Source organism: Ursus americanus, chromosome 3, assembly GCF_024610735.1.
Source record: "Ursus americanus isolate L20-20 chromosome 3, mUrsAme1.1.p, whole genome shotgun sequence".
Classification (NCBI taxonomy): Eukaryota; Metazoa; Chordata; class Mammalia; order Carnivora; family Ursidae; genus Ursus; species Ursus americanus.
The window spans coordinates 98,068,435-98,087,320 of record NC_142129.1 but is presented as its reverse complement, the minus strand read 5'-3'; the positions used below and the strand labels follow the sequence as shown (position 1 = coordinate 98,087,320).

The following is an 18,886-nucleotide window of genomic DNA, read 5'->3' as shown; positions in this document are numbered from 1 at the left end:
CAAATAATCCAATTAAAAAATAGGCAGAAGACATGAACAGACATTTCTCCAAAGAAGACATCCAAATGGCCAACAGACACATGAAAAGATGCTCAACATCACTCAGCATTAGGGAAATACAAATCAAAACCACAGTGAGACATCACTTTACACCAGTCAGAATGGCTAAAATCAAAATGACAAGAAATAAGAAGTGTTGGCGAGGATGCGGAGAAAGGGGACCCCTCGTGCACTGTTGGTGGGAACGCAAACTGGTACAGCCATTGTGGAAAACAGCATGGAGGGTCCTCAAGAAGTTAACAATAAAACTACGATATAATTCAGTAATCCTATTCCTGAGTATTTATCCAAAGGTAATGAAATCACTATGTCAAAGACATCTTTGCAGTCCCATGTTCATTGCAGCACTATTTGTAAGAGTCAAGACATGGAAGCGACCTAAGTGCCCATCACTAGGTGAATGGATAAAGAAATGTGGGATATATCTATATAGAGATAGATAGATACAGGTATAGATTTAAAATATTATTTAAAAATAACATTATTCAGTCAAAAAAAGAAGGAAATCCTGCCATTTGTGACAACATGGATGGAACTTAGGGACAACATGTTAGGTGAAATAAGTCAGACAGAGAAAGACAAATACCATATAATCTCATATATACCATATAATCTCACATATAAAAGTGGAATCTTAAAAAAAACTCAGGAAAAAAGAGCAGATTTGTGATTATCAGAGGTGGGCGGAGGGGTGGGGAATTGGATGAAGGGGGTCAAAGAGTACAAACTTCCAGTTGTAAGATAAATAAATACTGGGAATGTAACGTACAACATGATTTAAAAAAAATCTAGGTAAAAATGCCTTGGAAGGGGAACTTCAATTAAATCCCAAAGTTCAGAATGAAACTTTGTTTCTGGGCCCCATCCCCAGATGCATGTTATCCCGTTTTTGGTTTTTGCTTAAATGAAATTATCTGCCAACAAGAGAAACAGAAAAGATGATACTGAAATTGTCGACACTATCTGTAATCAAGCTACTGCTAGCACTGTGTTGCTGGAATCAGACTAACAAAAAAGGATATAAATCAAGGTGATGAATACTGGAATAAAAGCTCCCAGAAACCAGGGTTCGGCTCTTCAGCCTCTTGTAGGCTGACTCCTGTGCTCTCCCTTCTAGGAATGAAGTCTTCCTCGTTACCCTACACAATAGACTTTCCCATATTTCAGATAGACCCCAACTTTGGGCAATAAACTTCTCCCACCCCAACACTTAAATAATTGCTTTGATATCAGTAGTTCTAGACTTGGAATTTCATTCAGTTTTATTGCCAGTCCTCCTCTGGGGTCTCCTGATATCTGTGCAGGGGATTTCAGGGCCTCAACATGGTTGTGTTCTCCCTGAGCTCCTTTCCCCCTGACTGCAAAGATCTCTCCAGAATTTTGATATGCTGCTCCACATAAACAGAGATGCTTTTGTCTGGCTACCGCCTGAAAATACCCGCTGAGAGTGACTGATTCTTACCAGTCATTTACACACAAGTAAGAAGTAGTTGGCCTGAGCTATTCTTTTTTTTTTAATGTTTTTTTATTATATTATGTTTGTGACCATACAGTACATCCCTGGTTTTTCGTGTAAAGTTCGATGATTCAATTAACCAATTTCGTAACCACGAAACCAGCCCTACAGGAGATATTAAGGGGGGTTCTATAAAGGTAAAAAGGCCCCAAGAGTGATACAGAACAGAAAGTCACAACTGATACAAACAAAGACTTTACTGGCAACATGGCATCATTAAAATCATATCTCACAATAATCACTCTCAATGCAAATGGCTTGAATGCTCCCATAAATGCCACAGGGTTGCAGATTGGATAAAAAGAAATGACCCATCCATTTGCTGTCTACAAGAGACCCATTTTGAACCCAAAGATACATTCAGACTGACAGTAAAGGGATGGAAAACCATCTTTCACGCAAATGGACCTCAAAAGAAACCTGGGGTAGCAATTCTCATATCAGACAGATTGGATTTTAAACTAAAGACTATAGTTAGAGACACAGAAGGGCACTATATTATTCTTAAAGGATGTACCCAACAAGTGGATATGACAATTATAAATATATATGCCCCCAACAGGGGAGCAGCAAGATACACAAGCCAACTCTTAACCACAATAAAGAGACATATAGATAAAAATACATTAATAGTAGGGGACCTCAACATCCCAGTATCAGAAATAGACAGAACACCCTGGCAAAAACTAAGCAAAGAATCAAAGACTTTAAATGCCATACGCAACGAGTTGGACCTCATAGATATATATAGAACACTACACCCCAGAACCAAAGAATACTCATTCTATTCTAATGCCCATGGAACATTATCAAGAATAGACCATGTTCTGGGACACAAAACAGGTCTCAACTGATACCAAAAGACTGAAATTATTCCCTGCATATTCTCAGACCACAACGCTCTGAAATTGGAACTCAACTACAAGGAAAAATTTGGAAGAAACTCAAACACTTGGAGACTAAGAACCATCCTGCTCAGGAATGACTTGATAAACGAGGAAATCAAAAATCAATTTAAACAATTTATGGAGACCAACGAGAATGAAAACACAAAGGTCCAAAACCTATGGGATACTGCAAAGGCAGTCCTAAGGGGGAAATACATAGCCATCCAAGCCTCACTCAAAAGAATAGAAAAATCTAAAATGCAGTTTTTATATTCTCACCTCAAGACGCTGGAACAGCAACAGAGGGACAGACCTAATCCACTCACGAGGAAGCAGTTGACAAAGATTAGAGCAGAAATCAATGAATTAGAAACCAGAAGTACAGTAGAGCAGATCAACAGGACTAGAAGCTGGTTCTTTGAGAGAATCAATAAAATTGACAGACCACTGGCAAGACTTCTCCAAAAGAAAAGAGAAAGGACCCAAATCAATAAAATTATGAATGAAAAAGCAGAGGTCACGACCAACACCAAGGAAATTGGAAGGATTATTAGAAACTTTTATCAACAGCTATATACCAATAAACTAAGCAATCTGGAAGAGATGGAGGCCTTCCTGGAAACCTATAAACTACCAAAACTGAAGCAGGAAGAAATTGATTTCTTAAACAGGCCAATTAACTATGAAGAGATTGAGTCAGTGATAAACAACCTTCCAAATGACAAAACTCCAGGCCCGGACAGTTTTCCTGGGGAATTCTACCAAACATTCAAAGAAGAAATAATACCTATTCTCCTAAAGCTATTTCAAAAACTAGAAACAGAAGGAAAGCTACCAAGCTCATTCTATGAGGCCAGTATTACCTTCATTCCCCAAACCAGGCAAAGACCCCATCAAAAAGGAGAATTACAGACCGATTTCCCTAATGAATATGGATGCCAAAAACCTCAACAAGATCCTGGCTAATAGAATCCAACAGTATTATTAAAAGGATTATCCATCATGACCAAGTGAGATTCATACCTGGGATGCAAGCATGGTTCAACATTCACAAATTGATCAGCGTGATACATCATATCAACAAGAAAAGTCTCAGGAACCATATGATCCTCTCAATTGATGCCGAAAAAGCATTTGACAAAATACAGCATCCTTTCCTGATTAAAACCCTTCATAGTGTAGGAATAGAGGGTACATTTCTCAATCTCATAAAAGCCATCTATGAAAAGTCTATAGCAAATACTATTCTCAATGGGGAAAAGCTAGAAGCTTTTCCCTTAAGATCAGGAAAACGACAAGGATGCCCACTCTCACCACTATTATTCAACATAGTACTAGAAGTCCTTGCAACAGCATACAGACAACAAAAAGGGATAAAAGGTATCCAAATCGGCAAGGAAGAAGTCAAAATGTTTCTCTTCGCAGATGACATGGTACTCTATATGGAAAACCCAAAAGAATCCACTCCCAAACTATTAGAAGTTATAGAGCAATTCAGTAATGTGGCGGGATACAAAATCAATGCTTAGAAATAAGTTGTATTTCTATACACGAATAATGAGATTGAAGAAAGAGAAATTAGGGAATCCATCCCATTTACAATGGCACCAAAAACCATACGTTACCTTGGAATTAACTTAACCAGAGACATAAAGGACCTATATTCTAGAAACTATAAATCACTCTTGAAAGACATCGAGGAAGACATAAAAAGATGGAAAAATATTCCATGCTCATGGATCGGAAGAATTAACATAGTTAAAATGTCCACGCTACCCAGAGCAATCTACACTTTCAATGCTATCCCGATCAAAATACCGAGGACATTTTTCAAAGAACTGGAACAAATAGTCCTTAAATTTGTATGGAACCTGAAAAGGCCCCGAATCGCCAAGGAACAGTTGAAAAGGAAAAACAAAGCTGGGGGCATCACAATGCCGGATTTCGAGCTGTACTACAATGCTGTGATCACAAAGACAGCATGGTACTGGCACAAAAACAGACACACAGACCAATGGAACAGAATAGAGAACCCAGAAATGGACCCTTGGCTCTTTGGGCAACTAATCTTTGATAAAGCAGGAAAAAACATACAGTGGAAAAAAGACAGTCTCTTCAATAAATGGTGCTGGGAAAATTGGACAGCTACATGCAAAAGAATGAAACTTGACCACTCTCTCACACCATACACAAAGATAAACTCCAAATGGATGAAAGACCTCGATGTGAGACAGGAATCCATCAAAATCCTAGAGGAGAACATAGGCTGCAACCTCTACGACATCGGCCAAAGCAACCTTTTTCACGACACATCTCCAAAGGCAAGAGAAACAAAAGATAAAATGAACTTGTGGGACTTCATCAAGATAAAAAGCTTCTGCACAGCCAAGGAAACAGTAAAAAAAACTAAGAGGCAGCCCACGGAATGGGAGAATATATTTGCAAATGACACTACAGATAAAAGGCTGGTATCCAAGATCTACAAAGAACTTCTCAAACTCAATACACGAGGAACAAATAAACAAATCAAAAAATGGGCAGAAGATATGAACAGACACTTTTCCAATGAAGACATGCAAACGGCTAACAGACACATGAAAAAATGTTCAAAATCATTAGCCATCAGGAAAATTCAAATCAAAACCACACTAAGATACCACCTTACGCCAGTTAGAATGGCAAAAATTGACAAGGCAAAAAACAACAACTGTTGGAGAGGATGTGGAGAAAGGGGATCCCTCCTACATTGTTGGTGGGAATGCAAGTTGGTACAGCCACTCTGGAAAACAGTGTGGAGGTCCCTTAAAAAGTTAAAAATTGAGCTACCCTATGATCCAGGCATTGCACTACTGGGTGTTTACCCCAAGGATACAGACGTAGTGAAGAGAAGGGCCGTATGCACCCCAATGTTCATAGCAGCATTGTCCACAATAGCTAAATCATGGAAGGAGCCGAGATGCCCTTCGATAGATGACTGGATTAAGAAGTTGTGGTCCATATATACAATGGAATATTACTCAGCTATCAGAAAGAACAAATTCTCAACATTTGCTGCAACATGGATGACACCGGAGGAGATAATTCTAAGTGAAATAAGTCAAGCAGAGAAAGACAAATATCATATGATTTCTCTCATCTATGGAACATAAGAAATAGGATGATCGGTAGGGGAAGAAAGGGATAAAGAAAGGGGGTAATCAGAAGGGGGAATGAAACACGAGAGACTATGGAGCATGAGAAACAAACTGAGGGCCTCAGAGGGGAGGGGGTGGGGGAATGGGATAGACTGGTGATGGGTAGTAAGGATGGCACGTATTGCATGGTGCACTGGGTGTTATACGCAACTAATGAATCATCGAACTTTATATCGGAAACCGGGGATGTACTGTATGGTGACTAACATAATATAATAAAAAATCATTTAAAAAAACTCACCCATTAAATAAACTACATTATGTATTATAAAAATAAAAGCGAATTTTTAAAAGTAAAAAAAAAAAGTTCGATGATTTATTAGTTGCATATAACACCCAGTGCACCATGCAATATGTGCCCTCCTTAATACCCATCACCAGCCTATCTCATTCCCCCACCCCCCCTCCCCTCTGAAGCCCTCAGTTTGGCCTGAGCTATTCTTAACAGCTGGTTCTGTTAGAGATCCAGGGACAATGCAAGTGGATTTTTGAGGTGTAGAGAGAGAAAAGCAGGGAGACACTTAAGGAGGAAAGAGGATATAGAGGGGCATTGCTGGAATCACAGACCAAACTTTGTATATTACTTTGCAAATTAGAGATAGATGGGGAAGGGGGAACTAGATGATGTCTCTAATACTTGGTTTTATTTAAATCACATGAACCCTGGATGGCTATGACTGATCTGCAAATGTTTTGAAGTCCTAGAAAAATGGTTTGAGTGGGTGAAGTGCCTCTCATCTGAACATGCAGACTTGACCCTCCCCTGTGGCTCAGGTGGATCCCCCCAACCCAGGAAACCTTTCTGACTCTCCCCACAGAGTTGAGTACCCTCTTCTGTTCTACAGCACCCTGTACTGGCCTCTGTCACTCATCCTATTTTCTTCTGTCAATTCTCTTGTGTGTCCCCTCTCTCTTGACAGATCCTTAAGAACTGAACCATCCCGGCATCTAGCATCAATTGTATGGATGGGGAAATTGAGTACAAAGTAGGCAGACTGAAAGGGTGGGAAGGAGACAGAGATAAGAAGGAGAGAGAATGCAAGAAAGCATAGCTTTTAAGTGCATCAGTCACCTTGAAATCCCAGCAGACAGCAGGCAGATGCCGCTTTTAAAAACCACAACCTTTGGAATTGAATGATATCCAATTGAATATGCCGAGCCATTCTCAGCACCTTCATTATTTATAATGGTAAAAAGAAAAGAAAAGAAAAGAAAAGAAAAGAAAGCCCTTCAAAATCAAATTGCACCTGATGTTCTATAATTTGTACTTGCATCTATCTCCAAAGTGGATTTGTATTAACAATTGCTAACAAATCGTGGCCTGAGCAATGCTTTGAATCTTAAGGTGAATGTAATTAAGTGACTGTATTATCAAAATCCACCTTTGAGTCATGCAATTCAGTGAGAACTAGCAACTTCTGGCAGTTGTTAACAACAAGACAGATAAAATCATATATTCCTGTCAAATCATGATGACCCTCCTTCATAATTAGGAAGGGGGTAAGAAAGGCTGAAATGATCAGGTTACTGAGCATGTGTAAAAAAGATGAATGCACCATCAAAATTAAAGGGGTCATATGGAGGGGCGCCTGGGTGGCTCAGTCGTTAAGCATCTGCCTTCGGCTCAGGGCATGATCCCGGCATTCTGGGATCGAGCCCCACATCAGGCTCCTCCGCTGGGAGCCTGCTTCTTCCTCTCCCACTCCCCCTGCTTGTGTTTCCTCTCTAGCTGGCTCTCTCTCTGTCAAATTAATAAATAAAATCTTTAAAAATAAATAAATAAAGGGGTCATATGGAGCTGGGAAATTCCTAATTATACCCTTGCTATTTAGCAAATTAGGAAAGGATGGAAATTCAAGTATCTTTAACACTTAAAAGATGTTGGAGAGGGCCTTTTGCCAAGCTAAAGTGAGGTAGCCACTGGGGCAGGGCCCCAGCATCCCTGAAGACACAAGGGTTCAGCCACCAGTCCAGGAACAAGAGTAATTGGAAAGGAGAGGACCATTCACCTCCCTGTCCACTATATCAGCCTAGAGGCAGAGACCATATGCATTCCAGTTTGTAGCCCCAGCTCCATGATAAGCTTGAGGGTAAGACAAAGGTCAGAGGTTTGAGGTTCTAGACCCACTCAGATGTCATGTGTCATTGTTGACATGTAGTGTCTTTGGTTTATGAAATGTGAACCTAGAGCCATGAGACACCAGAGGCCAGCAAGGTTCCTTCCAGCTCCCACAGTCCACATTGGGCTATTGTGTGTAGGGGCCTAAGCCAACTGGTTATGTTATATGGCGTGCAGGTACTCTCCCGAGACTTTAGACACTTAGTACCCACAGCAACCATATGGATAGGTCTTCTTATTACTCTCACTTTACAAGCGAGGAAACAGAGGCACAGAGGAGCTAAGTAATTCACCCAAGTCACACAGTTATTAAATAGCACTGCTGGAACTTGGACCAGCAGTATGTGTGTGGTGAAGGGGACCCACTGCACATACTACAGATTTGCTGCTTCAGTAATCCGTTCAGAAGGTAAGTATTCATTAATCATCCAGGATCAACAGTGCACTCTGTTAGGTCCTGGTTACACTGTGGTGAACAAGACATACAGATTCCTTCCTTCATGAAGCTTACAATCTTGCAAATGTGCCAACATTAAACCTGAAAGCTGCAAAAATATATTAACTTAAAGTTTAGGAGGCAATTATAGCTCCTTCAGAGGATCCCATAGCCAGGACTGGAACTTCAATAAGATTTCCTGAACAAATGACACTTCACCTGAAATCTGACCCTACTGAGTCAGGTAGAGAGGTGAAGGCAGGGTTTTTGGGATGTAGGAGAAGTATACATAAGACCCTGAAGTGAGAGGCTATTATATCTCTGAAGGCCCCATGAGATATCCATATCAGTGAACAGGGAGAAAGTTGTCCTGATTTTTCTTTTTTTAATGGTTGAGAGAGCTGTTTATAGAAGTAGAAAAGTAAGAGAGTCCACACATGCAGGACTTCATGGCCATATTGTAATTTCAAGAACACAGGAGGAAGTCACAGGAGGGTTCTGAGCAGGGATTTCAACTGCGAAAATTGAGAGTTTGAAACTCTAGGAATCAGCAGGTTGATGCCGTTATGTCATAGATGAGAAAACAGACTGTAGAAGACAAAAGACTCACTACGTTAATTCTCATTGACTGCTAGAGAGCTGCCTTGACGGTCCTTCACTACTGGCAATGGGTAGTTTCTCTTTGCCTCCTCAGCAAATCTTCCACTCCTGTGCTCTAGAGAAAGCGGAGTCCACACAAGGAGTAGAGTGCACATAAGCAGCTCTGAGTCATTCAAAGTATTATAGTCCTGTAGCTACGCCAATTGCTTTAGAAATAATTGCATAACATAACCCACAGAGTCCGAGTGAATCTCAGAACTGCTTCCTGGAAATCCTAGGTCAAAGATTTATTCTAATTCTCACAGCAAATTTAAACCTAGAATGATATGGCCCTAGAGCAACTAATTGGGAGTACACTGGTGTTAGGTTTTTAAAGGGCTTTAAGTCATGTTAACAAATAGTCTCCATTCATTAACACCAGTAAAGATATATTACGGTTTTTACTCCCTCACATAAAGGAGCACCTGATTACTCTCCTATTATAGCAACTAGAAGACTAGACAAAATGTATGAAATTGTTTTCTGGACATTGGATAATAAGCAGCACAGAACTGTGTTTCCTGAGCAATGGGGAGTAAATAAGGTTAATCTTATCATAATGCTGTTTTTCTTTGTGGAGAGAATGTTTAACTTTTGCTCAGGGAGGCAAAAATGAAACAGTGCCTGAGAGTCTAAGTGAGTAGCAGAAACAAATTCAAGTTCAGGAAGGCCAAACCAGCTACAATTTGCAGGGCAGAATACAAGAAAGAAGGAAGTTAAACAGATAAAAAGGTCAGCAACTCAGAGTTAAGAACTCCCCTTCAGTGTTGGACTTAATACAAATTCAAGTATGCATAACAGGAGGCCAGGCATAGAACAACTACTGGAAAAAGAACTGGTAAGTATAAACCAAACAACTCCCAGAATTCACACAGTGCTCAGTTTTCATCAACCAGAGTAGAAAAATCTTGATGAATACATGGAACATCCAGCAGTGATTCTGAAAGTTTCAGGACATAGAAATCTGACAAAAATTCAGATGTCCAGAATCCAATAAAAAAAAATTACTAGATACACAAAGAACAGAAAAACATGAAATATAACTAGTAGAAATATAACTAGCTAGTAGAAACAAAACCAGAAATGACCAAAAATTTATGGAATTAGTAGATAAAAACCCTAAAATAGCTATTGTAAATTTTAAAAAACATGCTCAAAGATGTAAAAGAAAATATGAACATAATTAAGAAAGAAAAAAAAAACACTTGGAGAGAACCAAATGGAACACCTATAGAAAAAAATATAAAATATAGACTAAAAATAAATTACTAGATGAGATTAAACGTAAATCAAATACTGAAGACATAAAGAAATAAAGATCAGTGAACTTAAATAGCAATGGAAACTACTGAAGCTAAAACAAAGAAGAAGAAAAAAAGACAGAGGAGGAGTAGGGAAAGAAGGGGGAAAAAGCTTCAGTGACCTGTGGAACAACAGCAAATGGTCTAGGATATGGGTCATTGGAGTATTAGAAAGAAAGAAGAGAAAGAAAAGAACATAAACATATTTGAAGAAGTAATGGCCAAAACTTTTCCAAATTTGATGAAAACTATATACCATAGATCAAACAAACTCAACCAACCCCAAACTAGATACCCACATACATATGCACGTACACACACACACACACACACACACACACACACACACACAAAGTACACTACGGTTAAATTGATAAAACCATTGAGATAAAAGTCTTAAAAGCATCCATAAAAAAAGGAAACAAAACATACATAGAAAAAAAAGAATTATTACAAATTTCTTGTCAGAAACTATGCAAGTCAGATGATGTAACAGCATCTTTAAAATGCTTAAAGGAAAATCAGTTCATTGTTCTTGAACACTAGAGTGCTCATTGAAAATATATCCAAATTAAAAGTGAAATTAAGACTTTTGCAGACAAATAACACCTAAAAAATTTGTATTCACCAGGAGACTTACCCTACTTTTAAAGGGATTTCCCAGGCAGAAAGAAAATGATACTAGATGGGAATATAGATCTACACAAAGAAAGACTGTTAGAAATTTCATTTTCTCATATCAGGGTTGTTTTGTTTTGTTTTGTTTATCCTAATTTGAAATTTTTCTTTAAAAGTCAATTGACTGTTTAAAGGAAAAATTATGGCAATGTCTTTTGGGATTTATAACATATGTAAGATAAAATTTCTAACAATCAGCATAAAGAATAGGAAAAGGGAAATAGATTATACTGCTATAAGACTCTTACATCATGTATTACTTAAAGATCAACCATGCTAAGATAATTAAGTATATTGCTAGACCTAAGGCAGTGGTTCTGGATCTTCGGCATAATTTCAGTAAATCTAGGGTATAATCCAAAAATTTGTGTTTCCAAAATATCAGATTGTCAGATTGCATTAAAGATTAAGAGCTAACTAGATGTTATTATAAGAAATACACTTTAAATATAAAGGCATAAATATATTAAAAGTAAAAAGGATGGAAAAGGATATGTTATGTAAATACTGATCACAAGAAAGCTTTATTCAGTAAGGTCTATTTTTGAACTAGGAATAGTATGAAGAGCCAAGTAACATCATTAATTGATAGTGGATTAATTTGTAGTGATAGGGGATCAATTCATCAAGAAGACATAGAAATCTTAAATATAGTTGTACCTGATAACAGAGTTTCAAAATACATAAAGAAAAGGGTATAGAACTGAAGGGAGAAATAGACATATTCAAGATCATAGCTGGTGGTTTCATCATTCTTCTCTCAAAAATTGTAAGAATAAGTAGACATAATATTGTTAGAATATAGAAAACATGAAAAACACCATAACTACATATGTTTCTCACAAAGGGTAAAGAATCAAAATGACATTGAATTCTTAAGGGCAACATCAGAGACTAAAATATCAAATTTCTTAGAATTCACCTCTATCTATAATGAAATACCTGGATTTGACTGTCCCACAAAGAACAATTTTAAAATACAAAGCCAACTGTTGAATGAGCTAAAGGATAACAACAGAATCCAGCATTTGGAGACATAAGAGGGGACAAAGATTAAGGTGATCCCTCATTTGCTATAGCTTTTTTCTCATACCTTGGGAACAGAAGCAGAGTCGAAACTAAAAATGTGTCCTATTGCAGATCCATTGGTCAGGGAAGAAAAAAACTGTTCAAGGCTACTAAGAAGCCAAAACTTTAGGAAAGTGAGTTCTTACACAAAAGAAAATAAAAAATAAAGGAGTTTGACATTCCACATGCAGTTTCTTCTAATGGCATGTAACAGCTACTAAGCTGTGCATCCTAGAACAAAACAGATCAAACCAGAACAATGGTTTCTAAATCAAAATATTTGGAGGTCTCCTGGTACTAAGGAGACAAAAACCAGATTTTAGGGCCTGCCAAGGATAAAGAACACTGGTAAGCATTTGAGAATTTCAAACAAGACCCAAGAAGAGTTACACCCTAAGAGCAAGGGCAATATGAAAATAGGCCAGCCTATTACAAGGTGACTTGCTCATATATTATCTGCCAGCCAGAAAAAAATTAAATTGTGCCTAGAGAAAGTTAACAGCTCCCAGAGCTTCAGCAAACTTTTTAAAACAATGTCCATTAGTCATTCAAATATTACTAGAAACAGATGCAAGGTGATCCCAATATTTGAGCTAACATGTGGAATTTAAAGTAATTATGATTGTGTTTACAAAAATAGAGGAAGTATGAAGGTTTTCACAGAACTATACTAAAGTCAATGAATAAAAACTCTAAAGTTGAAAAATACAAAAAATAAAATAAAAATTCAGCCCAGAAAAGAACATTATTGAAATGAAGATAGGTTAGTAGAAAAATCCAGTTTGGGACACAGAAAAAATAAAGGATAGACTATATATATATATATATATATATATATATATATATATATATATATATATGATTTATAGGACATGATAAAGAGGTCATATATACATATATATTCATATTATATATGTACATATAACTGAAATCTCATAAGGAAAGGATAGAAAGATTGTGTCAGACTTGTTTAAAGAGATATTGGATGGGGCGCCTGGGTTGTGCAGTCGTTAGGCGTCTGCCTTCGGCTCAGGCCGTGATCCCAGCATTCTGGGATCGAGCCCCACATCAGGCTCCTCTGCTGGGAGGCTGCCTCTTCCTCTCCCACTCCCCCTGCTTGTGTTCCCTCTCTCGCTGGCTGTCTCTGTCAAATAAATAAAATAAAATCTTTAAAAAAATAAAATAAAATAAAGAGATATTGGCCAACAAATTTCCAAAAACTGATAGAAGACATCAAGCCACAGAATTAAGAATTTCTAAAACTCCCAAACAAGGATAAATAACAACAACGACAACAACAAAAACCATACGTAAGCATACCAGCATTAAAGAGAAAAAGGCCAAACTCTTAGAAAGAAAAAAAAAGCAAAAAACAAAAAAAACAAAAAATAAAAACACAACACACCAAATTGTAGAAGTAGCCAGAAAAAAATAAACATGTTATCTTCAAAGAGGCAAAAAAAAAAAAAAAAAAAAAAAGACCAAAGCTGAATTTTCAATGGTTTCTATGGAAACCAGAAGATAATAAGATCTATAAAAGTGCTGAAAGAAAATAACTTCCTACCAACAATTTTAAGCCTCATAAAACCATGCATAATAAAGGAAATACTAAAGGGAATTCTTCATTCAGAAGGAAAATAATCTCTTTGGAATCATGATGATACAGAAAGAAAGAAAACCACCACCACCAGTGGTGGTAAATGTAAATGAACATTCTATTATCAAGTACTACCAGTAATATATTAAGTAGAAATAAAATATCTGGCAACAATAACAAAACAAAAAGGCAGAAGGAGTAAATAGATTAAAATGTGAGGTTCTTGTACAAAAAATGCTAAATGTACTAAATTAATGTGGACCGTAAGTATGCAATGTTGTAATATCTATGAAAACATCGACAAGTGGAGTAATGGAACTCATTATAGTATTCAAGAATATGAGAGAAGAAGAAATAAACAAAATATGCATGATTAATTCAAAAGAAGGCAAGAGAGAATAAAAGGGTCAAAGTATGGATAAGACAAAAAATAGTAAGATGGTAGATTAAAATCGAAATATATTAGAAATTACATTTAAAATAAAGGAATAATTGCTACAAATAAAATTGCAAGTTTGTCAGACTGGATTTTTTAACAAACTTATGAAAATATCAGGAGGCACATCTTATACTATAAGGATACAGAGCACTTACAAGTAAAAGACAATGGTTGTGCACTTATCATCATGAGAACTAAGCAAAGTATGGAAGTGTTGAATCACTATATTGTACATCTAAAACTAATATAACACTGTCTGTTGTCTATACTGGAATTTAAAGAAAATTAAATTAAATTAATTTGAAAAAGAAAGAAAATGTATGCCGTATAAATGCTAGTTAAAGAAAGATGATGTATCTATACTAACTTCACACTACATAGGCTTGAGTATGCAGAAGATATGAACAGACACTTTTCTGATGAAGACATACAAATGACTAAGAGACACATGGAAAAATGTTCAAAATCATTAGCCATCAGGGAAATTCAAATCAAAACCACATTGAGATACCACCTTACGCCAGATAGAATGGCAAAAATTGACAAGGCAAGAAACAACAAATGTTGGAGAGGATGTGGAGAAAGGGGATCCCTGTACACTGTTGGTGGAAATGCAAGTTGGTACAGCCACTTTGGAAAACAGTGTGGAACTCCCTTAAAAAGTTAAAAACAGAGCTACGCTATCATCCAGCAATTACTCTACTTGGTATTTACCCCAAAGATACAGACGTAGTGAAGAGAAGGGCCACAAGCACCCCAATGTTCATAGCAGCGTTGTCCACAACAGCCAAATTGTGGAAGGAGCTGAGATGCCCTTCAACAGATGACTGGATTAAGAGGATGTGGTCTATATATACAATGGAATATTACTCAGCCATCAGAGAGAACGATTACACAACATTTGCTGCAACATGGACGAGACTGGAGGAGATTATGCTAAGTGAAATAAGTCAAGCAGAGAAAGACAATTATCATATGGTTTCACTCATTTATGGAACATAAGAAATAGGAAGATCGGTAGGAGAAGAAAGGGAAGAATGAAGGGGGGGTAAACAGAAGGGGGAATGAACCATGAGAGACTATGGACTCTGAGAAACAAACTGACGGCTTCAGAGGGGAAGGGGGTGGGGGGCTGGGATAGGCCAGTGATGGGTATTAAGAAGGGCACATATTGCATGGTGCACTGGGTGTTGTATGCAAATAATGAATCATGGAACATTACATCAAAAACTAAGGATATACTGTATGGTGACTAACATAACATAATAAAAAATTATTATTAAAAAAAGGGCTTTAAAAATGTAGAACCATCCTAAATCTATATGCACCTAATAAAATAGCTTCAAAATATATAAAGCAAAAATTAACATGTCTAAGGAAGAAATCAACAAATTCACAATTATACTTGGAGATTGTCGCATCTTAGTAACAGATAGACCAACCAAACACAAAAATCAATAGGGCACAGAAGCTCTGAATACTGGATCTATTTGACAAACTTGATTTATTGACATATATGAAGTATTATAGTCCAGAATTGCAAAATACATATTCTTTCCAAGTGCACATAAAACATTAAATAAAATAAACCATACACCAGGCCTTAGAAGACTAAAGTCATACAGCATAGATTCTCTGAGCAGTCAAATTCAGCTAGAAATAAAAAATAGAAAGAGAACGAGATAAATCCCCAAACATTTCACAGTTCAGCAATACACTTCTTCACATCCCATGGATCAAAGAAAAAAATCAAAATGAAAATTAGAAAATATATTGAACTAAACAGTAATAAAATATAACATATTAAAACATGTGGGTATACTGTTAATGCAGTTTTAAAGAGAAATTGATCATCTTAAAGGGCAAAGAAAAGGGGGAGGGCTAAAAAGTAGTCCAAGTGAAAATCAATAATCTAACATCTATCTAAAGATGCTAGAAAAAGAAGAGCACATTAAACTCAAAGATCTTGCTTGTCCTTTCTGCCACATGAGGACACAGTGAGAAGATAGCCGGCCCTTGCCCACACTAAATCTCCTGGTGCCTTGATATTAGATGTCCAACCTCCAGAACTATGATAAATAATTTTCTGTTATTTATAAGCCCTCCAGTCTGTGGTATTTTGTTATAGCAATCCAAAGATCCAAAACAAAGCATAATATAATTGATAACTCCCAGCAAGACTGATGGAGAGAAATGAAAGTACAAATTATTAGTATCTGCACTTAAGAGGGACACTAAAATAAAGCTTTTACAAGTATTAAGATAATAAGAAGTAATATGAACAACCATCTTCACAAACTCTTGCAAAGATCAGAAAAGGAATGAATAAATCACTCATTTTCTGAGTACAGGTTCATCGTGATAATGAATCCAGACAAGGACATTACCAACATGGTCAATCCTTCTCCTGAACAAAGATGTAAAATATCAAAACTACCAATTTATTTAAAAGATTAATACATCACCAGTAAGTTTCCAGGAATGCAAACTAGCTTTCAAGTGTGAAAATCAACCATTGTATTTTACCACATTAATAGGATAGAGGAGAAAAATCACATGGGTATCACAGCTGATAAACAGAAGTATTTGTTAATATTCAATACCTATTCATAATTTTTATAAAAACATAATTTTTATAAAACAAATCTGATACACAGTACCTACAAAAAAACCCCTACAGAAAACATCATATTTAAATATCATATTCAATACAAATATATATATGGAGAGAGAAAAAGTGAGAGACAGAGAGAGAGAGATTTATATTAAGGAATTGGCTCACAAGATCTATGGGGCTTGCAAGTCTGAAATCTGCAGGGAAGGCCCATGAAAACCCAGAGAAGAGCTGCTGTTGCAGCCTGAGTCTGAAGGCAGAATTTCTGTTTCTTTAGGGGACATCAGCTTTTTTTTTCTCAGAAGACTTTCAACTGATAGGACGAGGACCACTCACATTCTGGATGGTAATCTACGTTACTCAAAGTCTTCTGGTTCAAATGTTAATCACACCTAAAAAGTGTCCTTGAAAAAAAATAAAAATTAAAAAAAAAAAAGTGCCCTTGACAGCAACGTCTAGAGTATTTGACCAAAAACTGGGTATCATACCTACCCAAGTTGGCACTTAAAATTAACTATCATATCCACTACCCCCACTTATATTTAATATTTTATAGAGGCCTTAGCCAATATGATAAAGGCAAGGAAAATAGTTATATGAATTGGGGGGAAAAAAAGAAGTAAAACTGAAATTATACACAAATGATACAATGATGTAATGATGTAATGGTGTATGGGGGAAAATCTGAAATCATCTACAAACTATTAGAATTGGTAAGTAAATTTACTAAGTTCACAGCACATAATGTCAATACACAAAAATGAATTGTTTTCCTATATACTAGCAACAAAGAAATAAAGAGCGACATTTTAAGTAGTATCAAAAAAATCAACCACCCCAGGGGTGGGAGGAGCCTGGCTGGCTCAGTTGGTAGAGCATGCAACTATCAATCTCAGGGTCATGAGTTCAAGCCCCATGTTGGGCATGGAGCCCACTTAAAAAAAAAAATCAACCATCTGGGGATAAATCTAACAAGACACATGCAAATCTCTACACAGAAGAGACTAAAGAGCACTAAGAAAAAGACCAAAGTTTAGGGGGAAATGCAGTAGTTTCTTGTTGTACACAGCAGTTATGCTCTACAAAGTCTGCAAACACTGCGTTAGTGAATACTGACCATTGCTCCTAAGGGGCATATAACGTTAGGTTCCTGCAAGCATCTGGTCACAACATTTTTGTCAACTGATCGATACAAAGCCTGGTTTATGTGTGTTTCTGTTTAAAGACAACTGATTTAATACATATTGTTGATTCATTAACATCGAACTCACATTCAATAGCACTATAACTTATGCCTAAACAAAGCTTCTCTAACACACATAATTTCTCCATAAGTCACATCAAAGCCTTCTGCACTTAGGAAAGTAGGCAACACCTCAGGACTACACTTGGGGCCAGTCTAAGCAGAAAAACCACCAAAAAAAAAAAAAGCACAAAAATGTAAACAATGTGGTACTTGCTCATCAGACAACTCAAGTTTTTCACCATTCTGCTCATGTTTGCAGTGACCTTGAACATGCCAAAGTATCTGTTTGGGGGCCACTAATACATTTCAGCAAGTAGGCTAATTCAGAAATATAGGTTTTGCCAATAAGGATGATGGGCAGTACCACTTTCAAGAATAGGGAGACTCAAACAGAAGTCAGTTCTCCTCAAATTAGTCTACATATTCAATGAAACCTCAGTTGACATCCCAGTGGACTTTTTTGTGAAAATCAATAAACTGATTCCAAAACTCACATGGGAATGCAAAAGGCTATAAATAACAAAGGCATTTTTTGAAGAAGAAAAATAAAGCCAGAGCACTTATACTACCAGCTAGCAGGACGTTTACAAAGCTGCATTAATTCAAATATTATGATAAAGAGGCAAAGATAGAAAACAGTACCAGTGGAACAAACAGAGTCCAGAAACTGATGGGCACGCATTTGGCTACTAATTTACAACAAATGTGTCATTGCAACACACCACCTCATATCAGCAAAGAAGATAAATAACTCAATTAAAAATGGGCAAAGTTTTGTCCAGATCCTTCACCAAAAAAAAAAAAAAAAAGGTATCCAAATGACTAATAGCATATGCTGAGGGATACAACTTTATTGATTAGCAGGAAAATGAAAAATGAAACCATGAGATACTAAGGAGGGCACATGTTGTAATGAGCACTGGGTGTTACATGCAAATACTGAATCATTGAACACTACATCAAAAACTAATGGTGACTAACATAACACAAAAAAAAATGAATTTCACACACACACACACACACACACACACACAATGTATGCATTGGAATGAATAAAAAAATTTTTAAACCAGGACAATACCTAGTGTTGGA

At 36.8% G+C, this 18,886-nt stretch overlaps 1 non-coding gene across 1 annotated transcript; it reads left to right on the top strand.

The window, feature by feature from the left end:
- Window positions 1-17,400: 17,400 nt before the first annotated feature.
- TRNAD-AUC (transfer RNA aspartic acid (anticodon AUC)) lies at window positions 17,401-17,473 on the top strand. The gene has a single exon. It is a non-coding gene; the product is annotated as a tRNA-Asp (tRNA).
- Window positions 17,474-18,886: the final 1,413 nt, after the last annotated feature.